Below are 13,244 nucleotides of genomic sequence, written 5' to 3'. Positions count from 1 at the left end.
GCTTATGCTGAAATAAATTTGTTAGTCTCTAAGGGGCCACAAGGACTCCTCCATTGTTTTTGCTTTATACAAGTGAAACTCATGCCTCTTTTTAAGAATGTGACCCTTACTATAAGACACAATGTCTCCATTAACCTTATGATCACTCATTTGGATATTTTTAGTCAATTTTAAATTAAAACAGAACCAGGCTTGGAAGTGTGTGTTCTACCAAATTCAGAATAAAAATAAAAACCTGAAAAGTGGTCCATCAGGCGAGGCGATCATTTTACTTCAGATGTGCTAACACGGGACATGAAAATTACTGTGCTAGAAAAGATCAGCGTTGCATCTTATTTTCTATCTTGCCTCCATCAGTAGCTTTTGTACCATATTTGTGTGTTCTTACCAAGTCAGATACAGGAAGTAAAATTAGTTAAAAAGTATTTAACTTTTAACCTTTGATTTGTATAACATAGACTACTCTTCACAATCTCTGGCAGCGTGTGTATTGTACAACTAATTACTTTCTGGAGTAATACCAGTAAGCATCACACGTACACATACTCTACAGAGGCATAGACAACTTTTATTTGGGGAAGCCAGAGTTAAAGAACAACAATATAATAGCTGTTGAATAGGACTTTAAAGAATAGTTTTGTACCATGACTAAATTTTCCCACTTTTAATAAAGTGAGATAAATGAGCTTCTGTTCCAAACTCAGTGGGTTTTTTTACTTTTTAATGCAATCCCTAAATTTTGGGGGAGCTAATGCCCCCCAAATTACTAGTTGTCTATGCGCAAGCTTTAACAGAGAAAAGAATAAAGTTACTGGATGATGTTTAGTTTGGTTCATTAATTGGTTTGTTCCCCCCCACCACCCCAGAATTCCCAATTTTTAGAGAAATGTAATATACATTTTTAATAATTACCACTTTCATAACAGTAGAATTGATCCCATGGACTGCAAAAACAGAGAAAAAAATACAAACCTGTGCTCTAATCATAAACATAGTGTTAGACTCTCTCAAATCACAGAGAGTTCCATAGACATTAAGCTTTCAAGATACCTGCCTGCAAATTGCAATTTGTAGTGTAATAATAATAATTTAAAAAAAAATTACACTAGCAGTTTCACCATGTCTTAATGTAGGATTGCCTTTTTTAAAAAATGGACAGATTTCAACATAGCAAGTCAAATCTTGATTGCCTTACTCACATGAATAGTCTTCAGTAGGGTCTTGACCGCCACATTTATTTATTTGTTTTTAATTCCCAGGGGAAATACATACATGTGTTTTTCATTGTTCATAAAAATCATTACCTCGCACTAATTCCCAGCCAAAGAAACAGGACTGGAGACAAAAATACAACTGTGGAATAAGGATCAAGGTATCCTATAGTGATGACAAGAGGAAAGCAACTGGGATTGTGTATTTCATATAATTCCTTCAGCATATGTTTCTTCATTGGCATGGAGGACTTTGTGCTAAGCCCCATGAAGATACTCCTTACTTTTTAAAGTGTGCCTTCAATATGCAGCTGTGGTTGGGCCACCTAGCTCATGAGATTGACCCCTGACCCTCCACTGCCTGCTCTACTACAAGCTTCCATTCTCCGGAGACAAGCACTGGAAGGTAGTATTTCACTGCTGCCATTCCAAAGCAAAGGCTAGAAATCCAAGAGCCTTTACTTAATAAATAAAATTCCAGTGCTATTCACAGCGGTGATGGCTCAGTTTACATAGAGAGTTGACAGAATTTTCTTTTAGCAGAGGGGCTCAAGCGGGTTACAGTGATGAAGGAAAACCAAGAATGTTGATTAATTGGTATTGTAGTCTACAGCAGATACGGACCCAAATCAATGCCGACTCCAGCTATCAGTAAAAAACAAAGTAGCTCAGAAGCGGAGAACGGCAGATCCAGAAATCTGTGATATTGGTGACATATCCAACTCAGACAACTCTTTGTGGTTTTCAAATACCAGAATTGTTATTCAAGGAGTTTCCAGCTGTGAGCATCTGCAACAAACAAGTAGAGGGCATATGAAATAATACTGTAAGGTGTACTGTATGCCACAGGGAGACAGATGATGAGTTTCACTAACCCATACAGCCTTTGTTAAGGCTAAAAGACAAGAGTGCAGATGGAAATACCTTTGCATTTTATCTAACTAAAGCCTTTAGTCAAGGCACTGATCAAGATCTCGCATTTTGGCTAGGGCTACAATTTAAGAAATTTAATAATTCAATCTGTATAAATGTGTTTTACTGACATGTAGTATGCCATCTTGCTTCAAACCTGCGTTTCTTAATTACAACTGAAAAAAAAGGAACTTCTAGTCTTCGGAAGGGTGTGAAGCTAGCCCACAGACTGCCAAGCCAATGCTGGAACCATTTCCAAATCCCACTTTCAGGTTTACAGATTACATGACATATAGGATTTTTTTAGACCCTTCAGTTTATTTAAAAAATGGTGTCACTAGAGATTATCTGTCTCCTAAACCAGCCAATGGGATGTGAAGCTTTTTGATCCTAGGTCTCCCTGATTCAGTTCAGTAGCAGAAATTCATCACTTGAAGGCTGATCAGTAGCCTGTGTGAAAGAGTTAGTGGTGTCAATCCTATTCTCAGAGTTCAGCTAGCCCCATCACAGAAATAACCAGGGCTATCAGCACGAATGGGCTCCCCTCAAGTTTTCAGTTGGTTCAACTGAGGACACTGACTACACTACTTCATGGCTCCGACCGAAGATTCCAGGGGCAGCAGCTGGCACCATTAGATGGGGTGTAATGACCAGAAAGGTTGCGGGAAGGAGGTTCTCTCTCACTGGTAGCCACTACTGCTGCCCCCAGGGGCCAAGTTACCTTGAGAGGCTGGGGAAATTCTCCTGTTCCACACAAGTGAACTGAGTCCCAAGAGTGGGTATCCTACACTAATTGTAACTACAGAGATCAGAACTTACTCCTTTGGGCAGGCTCTAATATGGTTAAGGGATGGGTGTGATAGAGGGCAGTGTCACACCACTGTGGAATAGGATTACCCACGGCTACTCAGATTGCCTCTATACCAGTAGGCAAATACTTTCATGGCTTTGCTACCATTTGTAATGTGAAGAGGCAGTGTTCCAAATTCAGTATGTACAGCTGTTTGTGTTGCTGATCCAGATGCAAAACAGGTCATCTGGCAGTTGCACTGAGCATGGGCTTCAACAGAGTAAGCAAAAGAACATCCATACTTTGGGGCCATGTTTTTTGGCACAAACATCAGAATCAGTCTATTTAAAAGGTATCTAGACTTGCTGATTAACTGCAGCAGTAGTGGCTATTTCGATGACATAGACATAACATATTGCACACACAGATGGTAGTGATACTGTGTAGTGGCCTTTGATCACCTCACCCGCACTCTGCCCATTAATCCATCCAGCTGGGATGTATTCTAACATTCTGATCCCTGAATTGTTTCAAAGAGCTTCCACTGGGGGCTGGGGTGGGAGTGGGGGTGAGGGGAAGGGAACTTTCCTGCTAGAGAGAAGTTTCCTTCTTTCCACCCAAATGTGGAATTTCCCCAGAAGTATGCTGGCTTGAACCCCAAGAAGGTTGATATTCAGTCCTAGTTTAGGGACAAGTTTAAGGGCCAATATCTCTCAGTTCTTTAGGGTTAGAGACGGGAACTTGATTTCATGTGAAGGGGTGATATCCAGCTTTCCAATAAGAAATACAGCACCAACTTCTAACCCAGGAAGTAGAAGATACTGGATTCAAGCTAAAAAAAGTTTAGAGTTTTTTAATCTCCCTCTGAGCCCTATAAAGTTGGACTAATGGTAACTAGCCCACCTCTTCTAACCAAATGAACATATTTTAAATAGCCCCAATATAGTGTTTTAAAACTCCTAAAAATTTCTAATATATTTTGCATAAATCACGATTAACAGATTATCAGTGCCCGCTTGGTGTGACCTGCATACCACCTTCAAGTTTTGTCACTACAAGTAACAGAGCTGTCCCAAACATACCAATAAAACCTTTATTCTACACTTTTGTCTGTGTAAGATGTATGTTACTTCGATACACTATATACCACATACTCCAGATTCTGCAATAAAGACAAAATACTGAAGGCCAGATTTTCAGCAGGCCTCCTTATTAATGCAACAAAAAAGTCCCAAAAGGAAGCTCATTCAATATTAAAGTCTAAACTCTTCTTCTGTGCACAGAGAGCAAGGGGATGTTTAAATCATTTGCACATGTAGTTGCCTGTTTTGTGTAAGTACAAAGTTTGCATACACAGTTCAGAGGCACTAGCAAAATCTGCAGGCACAATCTACCACAAATGAAACTTTAATCCTAAAGATTTACTTACAGCATAATTCAAATAGCTACCGTGTTCCCCAATATTTCATTTCTTGATCAGTAAGACATTACTGTAAGATTAACAGATATCCAGCTTGCTTATTTCATTTTAAATAGAAGTATCATTTTCAAATTAACATACGATTACAATTATCAGTTTCTCTCTCTTTCTTAGTCAAACTCTTTTAAACATGAAAAATGTATGTTGCCCACCACATTGCATTGTGTTCAATGAAATTAATGTTGATTAAAGAAACAAAAACACAATTTATTAAACATGTAACTTTCAATTTACACTTGCAATGCTGAAGAGAGTGAGAGGATGCATATGGAACCAAATGGAAATTAACTACCGGTGCTAGTTGTGCAAGCAAAGTGTCTTGCTCACGGTTATTGTACAGTACTTGCCAAGAATCCAGACCCACATACATTGTATTTTAAAGAGCCCTTCAGATGAACAGCTAGCTCTGGCATGACAGCAATGCCATAAACACACATTTCAAAGCTACTTTCATCAGATTCCGATCTTGTACATTGGTGGGCCTTACAGAACCAGAGTTCTGAGGGTACCAGTAATTTTATAAGCACACATATTACATCCAACTGTAGCCTGCTAAACAAGAACCTCCTATTTATGAGGCAAACAGTGTCCTTGGCAGCGTGAAGACATATGATCAAGATCAGGTTTTTATTAATTAATACAACCAATATTGAATCTATGAGCATATTGTTTAGACTAGAGTGACATCTGTTTCTGACTTCACTCTGGAATATAGAACGTTTTAGCATTAATAAACTAGCTGTTTTGCTACATGAAGCTAAAAGTAATTAACCCTCCAATACTGGGATTTGAGATTTCCCAGATGAAAACTCAAGAACAGGCCAGGGAGCACCAGTCACATGTTAAATAAACCTCTTTTTTCATTCAGATTAACTACTATCTAGTGAAAAGAACAGGAGTACTTGTGGCACCTTAGAAACTAACCAATTTATTAGAGCATAAGCTTTCGTGGGCTACAGCATGCATAGAATGGAACATATAGTAAGAAGATGCATCCGATGAAGTGAGCTGAAGCTCACGAAAGCTTATGCTCAAATAAACTGGTTAGTCTCTAAGGTGCCACTAGTACTCCTTTTCTTTTTAAGAAGATTGATTATATATATATATATACACACACACACACACACACAGAAGTTGCCATACAAACTGTGAGAGGCTAATTAGTTAAGATGAGCTATTATCAGCAGGAGAACAAAACTTCTGTAGTGATAATCAAGATGGTCCATTTAGACAGTTGACAAGAAGGTGTGAGGACACTTAATTTAGGGAAATAGATTCCATATGTGCAATGACCCAGTCTCTCAAAACCATTAACTTGGGTTTGAATACAGACTGGGAGTAGCTGGGTCATTACACATGTTGAATCTATTTCCCTAAATTAAGTATCCTCACACCTTCTTGTCAACTGTCTAAATGGGCCATCTTGGTTATCACTACAAAAGTTTTTTTCTCCTGCTGATAATAGCTCATCTTAACTAATTAGCCTCTCACAGTTTGTATGGCAACTTCCAACTTATTTGTATGTATATATCTTCTTACTATATGTTCCATTCTATGCATCCGATGAAGTGGGTTTTAGCCCACGAAAGCTTATGCTCCAATAGATTTGAGCTCAAGTACTCCTGTTCTTTTTGCAGATACAGACTAACATGGCTGCTACTCTGAAAAGTATTCCCTTGTCCTTCATATTTGTCCTCCAAGGTGTAGCCTATGGGCTCAACCTTCAAAAAGCTAAGTGCTCTCAACTTGCACTGACAACAAAGGGAGTTGAGAGCATTTAGCAGTGCTCACTACCGAGAATCAAGTGAGCTTTCATCTTTCTAATACAACATAACTGTGCAAAAAAACTTATTAACAGGGCTGTATGAACTTACGATGCCAACAGGTTCTATACACAGGAATCATTCCAACCCCTGAAAGGCAGTCTCCTCTAGGGTGAAGCAAACTTTTAACAGTGCTCAGCAATACTACAAAACTCAGTAGAAGCCATGTCCAAAGCCAGAATCAGGCTTTACAAGCTTCCCAGATATCAGTAAAGTGTTCCATTTCCCCATACATTACTTTCTCAAGAAGCAAAACATCTATTAATTGCAAGATCCAAGACTGAAGGAGGAAACGCCAAGAAAAAAAGGGTAAATGCTTTAAAAATAAGTCACCAAATACTAGAGGCAGATACATGTGGGCCATTTGGCTCTGAAGCAAAAATAGAAAAGTAATTTTAAAGTTGCCTTTTTCCTGACTTAAGTTCAAACAAAAACACTGCAACCGCAGATTTGTCTGAATAAAGGCTGCAGGATCAGGTCCAGAAATTCACAGCTCATTTCACTGAGATTTTTTAATTCCTTAAGCCATTTATTTCAAGGTCCAAGACAGTTTAAAGCTTATTACATAAATATGGCGCTTCCAATACAACTCTGATCATCATCTTGAATTCCCTGGGATAAAGCCTATTGCATCATGAAAGAGGATAACGTATTTCATGCATTTTTCAAAACCAAGCACAGAGTATTTCAGCCTTCTGAAATATGATCACCTCCAGGGAATTCTGGGTGAGCAATGACCGAACAAATAGAAATTTAATAATAAGAAGAAAAAAAAGAAGACAAGAAGCCAATGGGTTAAGCTCTCAATCTATCTTTGTTTCTCCAAAGATACAACATTATCCATTAAGAGCAAGACCACACCTGTGTTTCTTTAGTGGTGGTCTGTTGAAAATATTTGTCAGGCAGTGTGTCAGAAGCCAGGGCACATTCTTTCATTTTATGATTAACCTTTCCAAAGATTATGTTGGGAAACAACGGATGGTGACATTCATAGTAAATTAATTGCGTGCATATGGGCGGAGCGGACCCTTGAAGCATGGAAATGTTTTTCAAATAAAGCTTAAGTCATCCACACAGTGTATGTCCATTAGAAACAGAATACAGAGACAAATACTGGGAATAAGCTGGGGACATTTTGCTACTTTCTGTGCAGTAAATCCAGTATTCCACAGAAAACGACAATAGAGAGTAACTGAACCTTATTTTGATGAGATTTGTTCCTATAGATAAGCAAATTGGTTTGGACAAAGTAAGAACTGACATGAACCTGCATTCATCTCTTGAACCAAGCCAAAAACTTCCTCCAAGGTATTCTGCCACCTCTGTGCTTCTTGGCTCAGGATCCTAAGTTCCACCACATGAGAAACCCTCTTCTTACGGGGCCAGACTCATCGCCAGTGCAACTCTAGTTATCTCGGAGCTACATCAGTGAAAAGTTTAACCCATAGGCTAAACCAGCACTTCTCAAACTGGGGTCCATAGACCCCTGGGGGTCTCCGAGGGTACTCCAGGGGGTCCGTGGACCCCGCTGATCAATTCCTCTCCCTCCGTCCCAGCACCTCCTTCACGCCAGGGAACAGATGGCGGCAGGAGTGGGGACCCTGGGTCTGCGCCACTCCCAGAAGTGGCCAGCACGTCCCTGCAGCCCTGGAGGGGGTCTCCGTGCGCTGCTCCCGGCCCGGGCACCATCTCCGCAGCTCCCGTTGGCCAGGAACTGCGGCCAATGAGAACTGTGGAGGTGGTGCCTGCGAGCAGGGACAGCACCCAGAGACACCCTAGCCCCCCTCCGCCCAGGAGCCGCTGCCAGAGGGATGTGCCTGTCACTTTCGGGAGCCACCTGAGGTAAGCGCTGCCCCCCTCACCACTCCTGCACACCAACCACCTCCCCCAACCCAGAGCCACAGCCCTCACCCCCTCCTACACCCAAACTCTCAGCCCAGAGCCCGCATCCCTCACCCCTTGGTGAAAGTGAGTGAAGGTGGAGGAGAGCGAGCAATGGAGGGAGGGAGGTGGGGCCTTGGAGAAGGGGCAGGGCAGGGCAAGGGCTGAGCAGGGGGACTTTGGGGTCCTCAAAAAATTTTAAATCAAAATTGGGGTCTTCCGGTCTCTAAAGTTTGAGAACCGCTGAGCTAAACCAAAGTTCAGACGCCCTATGGATTGGGTGTTTAGCCAACCCTCAAAATATGAAGAGGGTCACGCTGCATGATTAATTAACCATTTATTTTCTCTTTACAACTATTAATCCATTTTATTTAAACTAACTTTCTTTTTCAAGTATGGGGCGAGTTAAACATATGTGATGCCTGTTGACAAAGGAACTGCAAAGAGATCCAATGAAGCATCTATTCACACTAGTATCTTGAGCAAGTTCATGGTGCAATTTGCACACAAAAAATCATATAAAATACAAAAGTAGACTTATTCCACATTTTCTAAACTTAAAGCACTACTTCCTTCTACACATACATGTCAGCAGTACATGACAAGTATAAGGGCTTACTGTATTCTCTGCTTGTCTGCACTTTGCACAGTTATCATTTACACTAGTGCAAAATAAAATGTTACTATATGACCAGGTGGATGAGGTAATATCTTTTATTGGACCAACTTTTGTTGGTGATCGACATAATCTTTCAAGCCACACAGAGCTCTTCTTCAGGTCTGGGAAAGGTACTCCAAGAATGACAGCTAAATGCAACGTGGAACACATTGTTCAGCATAAGGAGCTAACACAGATTCTAAGGGACCATGCAAGGTAGAGCAGCCCATTGACACCTCTGAAGTCATAGAACAGAAAGAGGGGGTACGTGGGTTACAGATTGTTGTCAAAGAATCATAAGTAGAGAATCAGGTCTCTCGACTGACAGGCCACTAAGAGCAGGAAAGAATGCACTTCCCCGGTGTGTGGAAAACAACTTTGTGGCGTGCTTTACTAATGCAACCCTAAAGAACATACTACCACTTTAAAGGACAGTCAGCTACAATTGGACTTCCTGAGCCAGAGTCAAGGCACAAGCCATGTGCAAAGCAAAGGCCGCTCACAGCAGCCAAGTTCCCCAGATGGGGGAAAAAATTCCCCGTTTCCTTTTAAATCTTTCCTAGAGCTCTTTGCACGCTGTCTTGCATGGCCAGACACACCCAACTCCCATCATCTAATGTGCTGCTCAGGAGAAGCCCTTGAGAGTCTTCCTTGACTGAGAGTGAAGGGATTAACCCCTCCACGGACAACTGGAGAACAGGGTCCATACTCCCCCTTCACCAGCTGACATACGATCATTTATAAATTACAACTGTTGGCTAGTGAAGTGACCCAGCATAAAAACAATCAGACAGCTGCAGACAGCCAGGTCCTTTCCTCAAGGGCTAGTGAATATAGTAAGGCAGCAAAGGTAGGTAACAGAGTAGGTACAGACAGCTCAGCAGCTGTAGCTCACCCAGTCCCACAGCCTGTGTCACCAACCTAAGGGCTGAAAAAAAAATCAGAACCCCCCTGCCACACACACACACACGATTTTCAAAAATAAATCACATTTTTGGTCAGTCTCCTGGCGTTTGAACTCTCCACACCCTGTCTTGGCCCTGGCTCGGCATGGGTTCAACAATTACAGGGGGAATATTCCCATATAAATCCAAGGTGCCTACACAAAAAATACAGGCCCCACTCCCTAAGTACCAACTCGCCTCATGCCTCCTCTTTGCCCCACTCTCCAGAGCCCTCCCTGATTGTCCACTGTCCTTGCTCCCTGACTCCACGCCCCTGCCCTTCACCCCAGCCTGCAGAGGATGTGACCTGTCCTGGCCTCCTACCTCCATTAACTCTCCCATCCTGCACTGTGGCGAGAGGAGGTGACTGCTGCTGAGCTGGTTGGGTCAGCTCAGCGAGTAGGCCCAGGGCTCCGCCCCTCTCACAGCACACAGGTGCCTCCTAGTCCTGCAGCAGGTGCAACACAGCCACCACCAGCAGCTCAAGGGGGAAGTGCAGGCAGTGAGGTAAAATTCCCAAGTGGCCTGTGGTTGTGCAAAAGCACCCTCCCAACATCAGCCCGAGAGCACAAGTACTTACAACACTGTATGGCCCCGGCTTTGGAGCCCCCACACCTTCCTTCTCTCCTTCTTAACCAGCCAGTCCCTCAGCACCTGTGCAAAGGGAGGAGGAAAATGAGCTGGAGTTAACCCTTTATTTACTAGGCCCAGCTAGTGCCTCTGCACCTGTCTCAAGGACAGGACTTGCAAAGGCTGGGGGTTGGGTGCGCATCCCCATGTACATTGGATGGGCTGAGAAGTTAAGGGACAGACAAGTTTTGCAGCATTGCCTGCTCTCGTGATTTTATGATGAGCCTCATGATAGTTGATATTTTTCTCAAAATCCCAGCACCTGGAGTCACCTGTGATTTCATGAGACTCTCAGGTTTCAATCTTTTAAAAAAGTAGATTTCTAGGTCTCATAGTTTCAGACAAAAGCTTGAAAATGTGACCCAACTTCACCCGAAAGATTCAAAAGCCAGAAAACAAATAAAAAGAACCTCAACTTTTAAAAGTATCTCATGATTTTTAAACTAATATCACAGGGGGGTGGGGAGGGTGGTTCATTATTTTTGGGTGCTGGGAGTTGGCAATACTGCTTCTGCATTCTCCGATACCTGTCAGAATCTACTGCCATTTTTATTTAAAATATTTTCCAACAATCAAAAGTCTCCTATTTGAAGACACACATGTAATTGTCCAATCTCACACAGGAAGCAAACTGCAAATCTCATGAGAACAAGTCCTCTCCCAAGATTTCTTGTGTTCTCTGGTTTCAGACAGCTTAGGGAGGCATCTGTCTTGGGGTTTCATTTCTTCTGCTTCTGGCCAAAAATAAACATGTGGAAAGGAGAGGAAAATGAAAGGGAGAAAAACAAAGTTAACCAAAAAATTGTTGTTTTTTAAATTGGTTTAAGTTTTGGATAATGGTGAGAAGCAGTTCTTACTTGATTCAAACCAACTCACCCATCTTTAATCACAAAGGCCCACTGAAATCAATGGAAGTTGGGAGCCTGAATATCTTTGAGGATCTGGGCCAAAATGGGGGAGCTGTGACAATGGTTGTGAACTATTTAATCAATGGAAGACTGCCCAGAAAGGTAACTTAACTGTTTCAAGATTCTAGAATCATGAGGTGGTATAGTTGTGATGGTCTTCAGTGTCCACAATCTGTATGTGCTCTAGTAAGCTCTGCCTTTATAAGACTGCAAAGGAATCATGCAAATCCATTTACTCTGACTTTATAATATGCACTGCCTGGAAATCTCCTGTAACATTCAGAGTGCATTTGCATGATGCTGAGTCCTAAATTCTCGTAAAGCACCTCCAGCTTCGTACACCACAACTGTTTACTTTCTGCCCCTGGACCACAGCTAAGTGATAGCTACTGTTAATTTATTTGTCAGGGCCCTGTATAAACTCCAGATGTGAGCATGTGATAAATCCTTGTGTATGGTAAACCTGGATAGGTCCCAAAGCAACAGCTGACTTTTCATGCACATCTGTGCATTTTGCAACACCCCTCCCACATACAGAGTGTTTTTTTGCTTCAACCAGATGATAAAATTCAGCTCTCAGGTAAAAGCTGTAGAGGAAATATGATAGAGCTGCTAGACACGTTATTTTTATTATGTCAGATAGAACCCTTATGCTGTGGATATGTTTCAAGACCACACACTTTCTGTCATTGTTGGGCTCTTCTCCATAAGCTCTCATGGAGTCATAAAGCCTAAGGCCCACCAGATTATGTAGCATGACCTCTTGTATATCACTGGCCACTAAATGTCACCCAACCACACCCACACCAAGCCAATAATGAGACCAAAGTATTCCAGCTCTCAGGAGACTGAACTCTCTTTATACGGCTGTTTTTGTCAATGTCAATTTCTTTTTTTAAAGCAATTCCAAAAATCCTTGGAAAACACTAAGACAAAAGGTTTCAGAGTAGCAGCCGTGTTAGTCTGTATTCGCAAAAAGAAAAGGAGTACTTGTGACACCTTAGAGACTAACAAATTTATTTGAGCATAAGCTTTCGTGAACTACAGCTCACTGCATCGGATGCATTCAGTGGAAAATACAGTGGGGAGATTTATATACATAGAGAACATGAAACAATGGGTGTTACCATACACACTGTAAGGAGAGCGATCACGTAAGATGAGCTATTACCAGCAGGAGAGCGGCGGGGGAGGGGGAGACACCTTTTGTAGTGATAATCAAGGTGGGCCATTTCCAGCAGTTGACAGGAACGTCTGAGGAACAGTGGGGGGTGGTGGTGGGGGAAATAAACATGGGGAAATAGTTTTACTTTATGTAATGACCCATGCACTCCCAGTCTCTATTCAAGCCTAAGTTAATTGTATCCAGTTTGCAAATTAATTCCAATTCAGCAGTCTCTCATTGGAGTCTGTTTTTGAAGTTTTTTTGTTGAAGAATTGCCACTTTTAGGTCTAAAAGAAAAGGAGTACTTGTGGCACCTTAGAGACTAACCAATTTATTTGAGCATAAGCTTTCCTGAGCTACAGCTCACTTCATCGGATGCATGCGATGCATGTATTCATCCGATGAAGAGAGCTGTAGCTCACGAAAGCTTATGCTCAAATAAATTGGTTAGTCTCTAAGGTGCCACAAGTACTCCTTTTCTTTTTGCGAATACAGACTAACATGGCTGTTACTCTGAAACCTGTCACTTTTAGGTCTGTAATCGAGTGACCAAAGAGATTGAAGTGTTCTCCAACTGGTTTTTGAATGTTATAATTCTTGATGTCTGATTTGTGTCCATTTATTCTTTTACGTAGAGACTGTCCAGTTTGACCAATGTAAATGGCAGAGGGGCATTGCTGGCACATGATGGCATATATCACATTGGTAGATGTGCAGGTGAACGAGCCTCTGATAGTGTGGCTGATGTGATTAGGCCCTATGATGGTGTCCCCTGAGTAGATATGTGGACACAGTTGGCAACGGGCTTTGTTGCAAGGATAGGTTCCTGGGTTAGTGGTTCT

The sequence above is a fragment of the Eretmochelys imbricata genome, chromosome 10 (assembly GCF_965152235.1).
Source record: "Eretmochelys imbricata isolate rEreImb1 chromosome 10, rEreImb1.hap1, whole genome shotgun sequence".
In the NCBI taxonomy this organism is placed as follows: domain Eukaryota; kingdom Metazoa; phylum Chordata; order Testudines; family Cheloniidae; genus Eretmochelys; species Eretmochelys imbricata.
Note: the sequence above shows the minus strand (reverse complement) of the source record.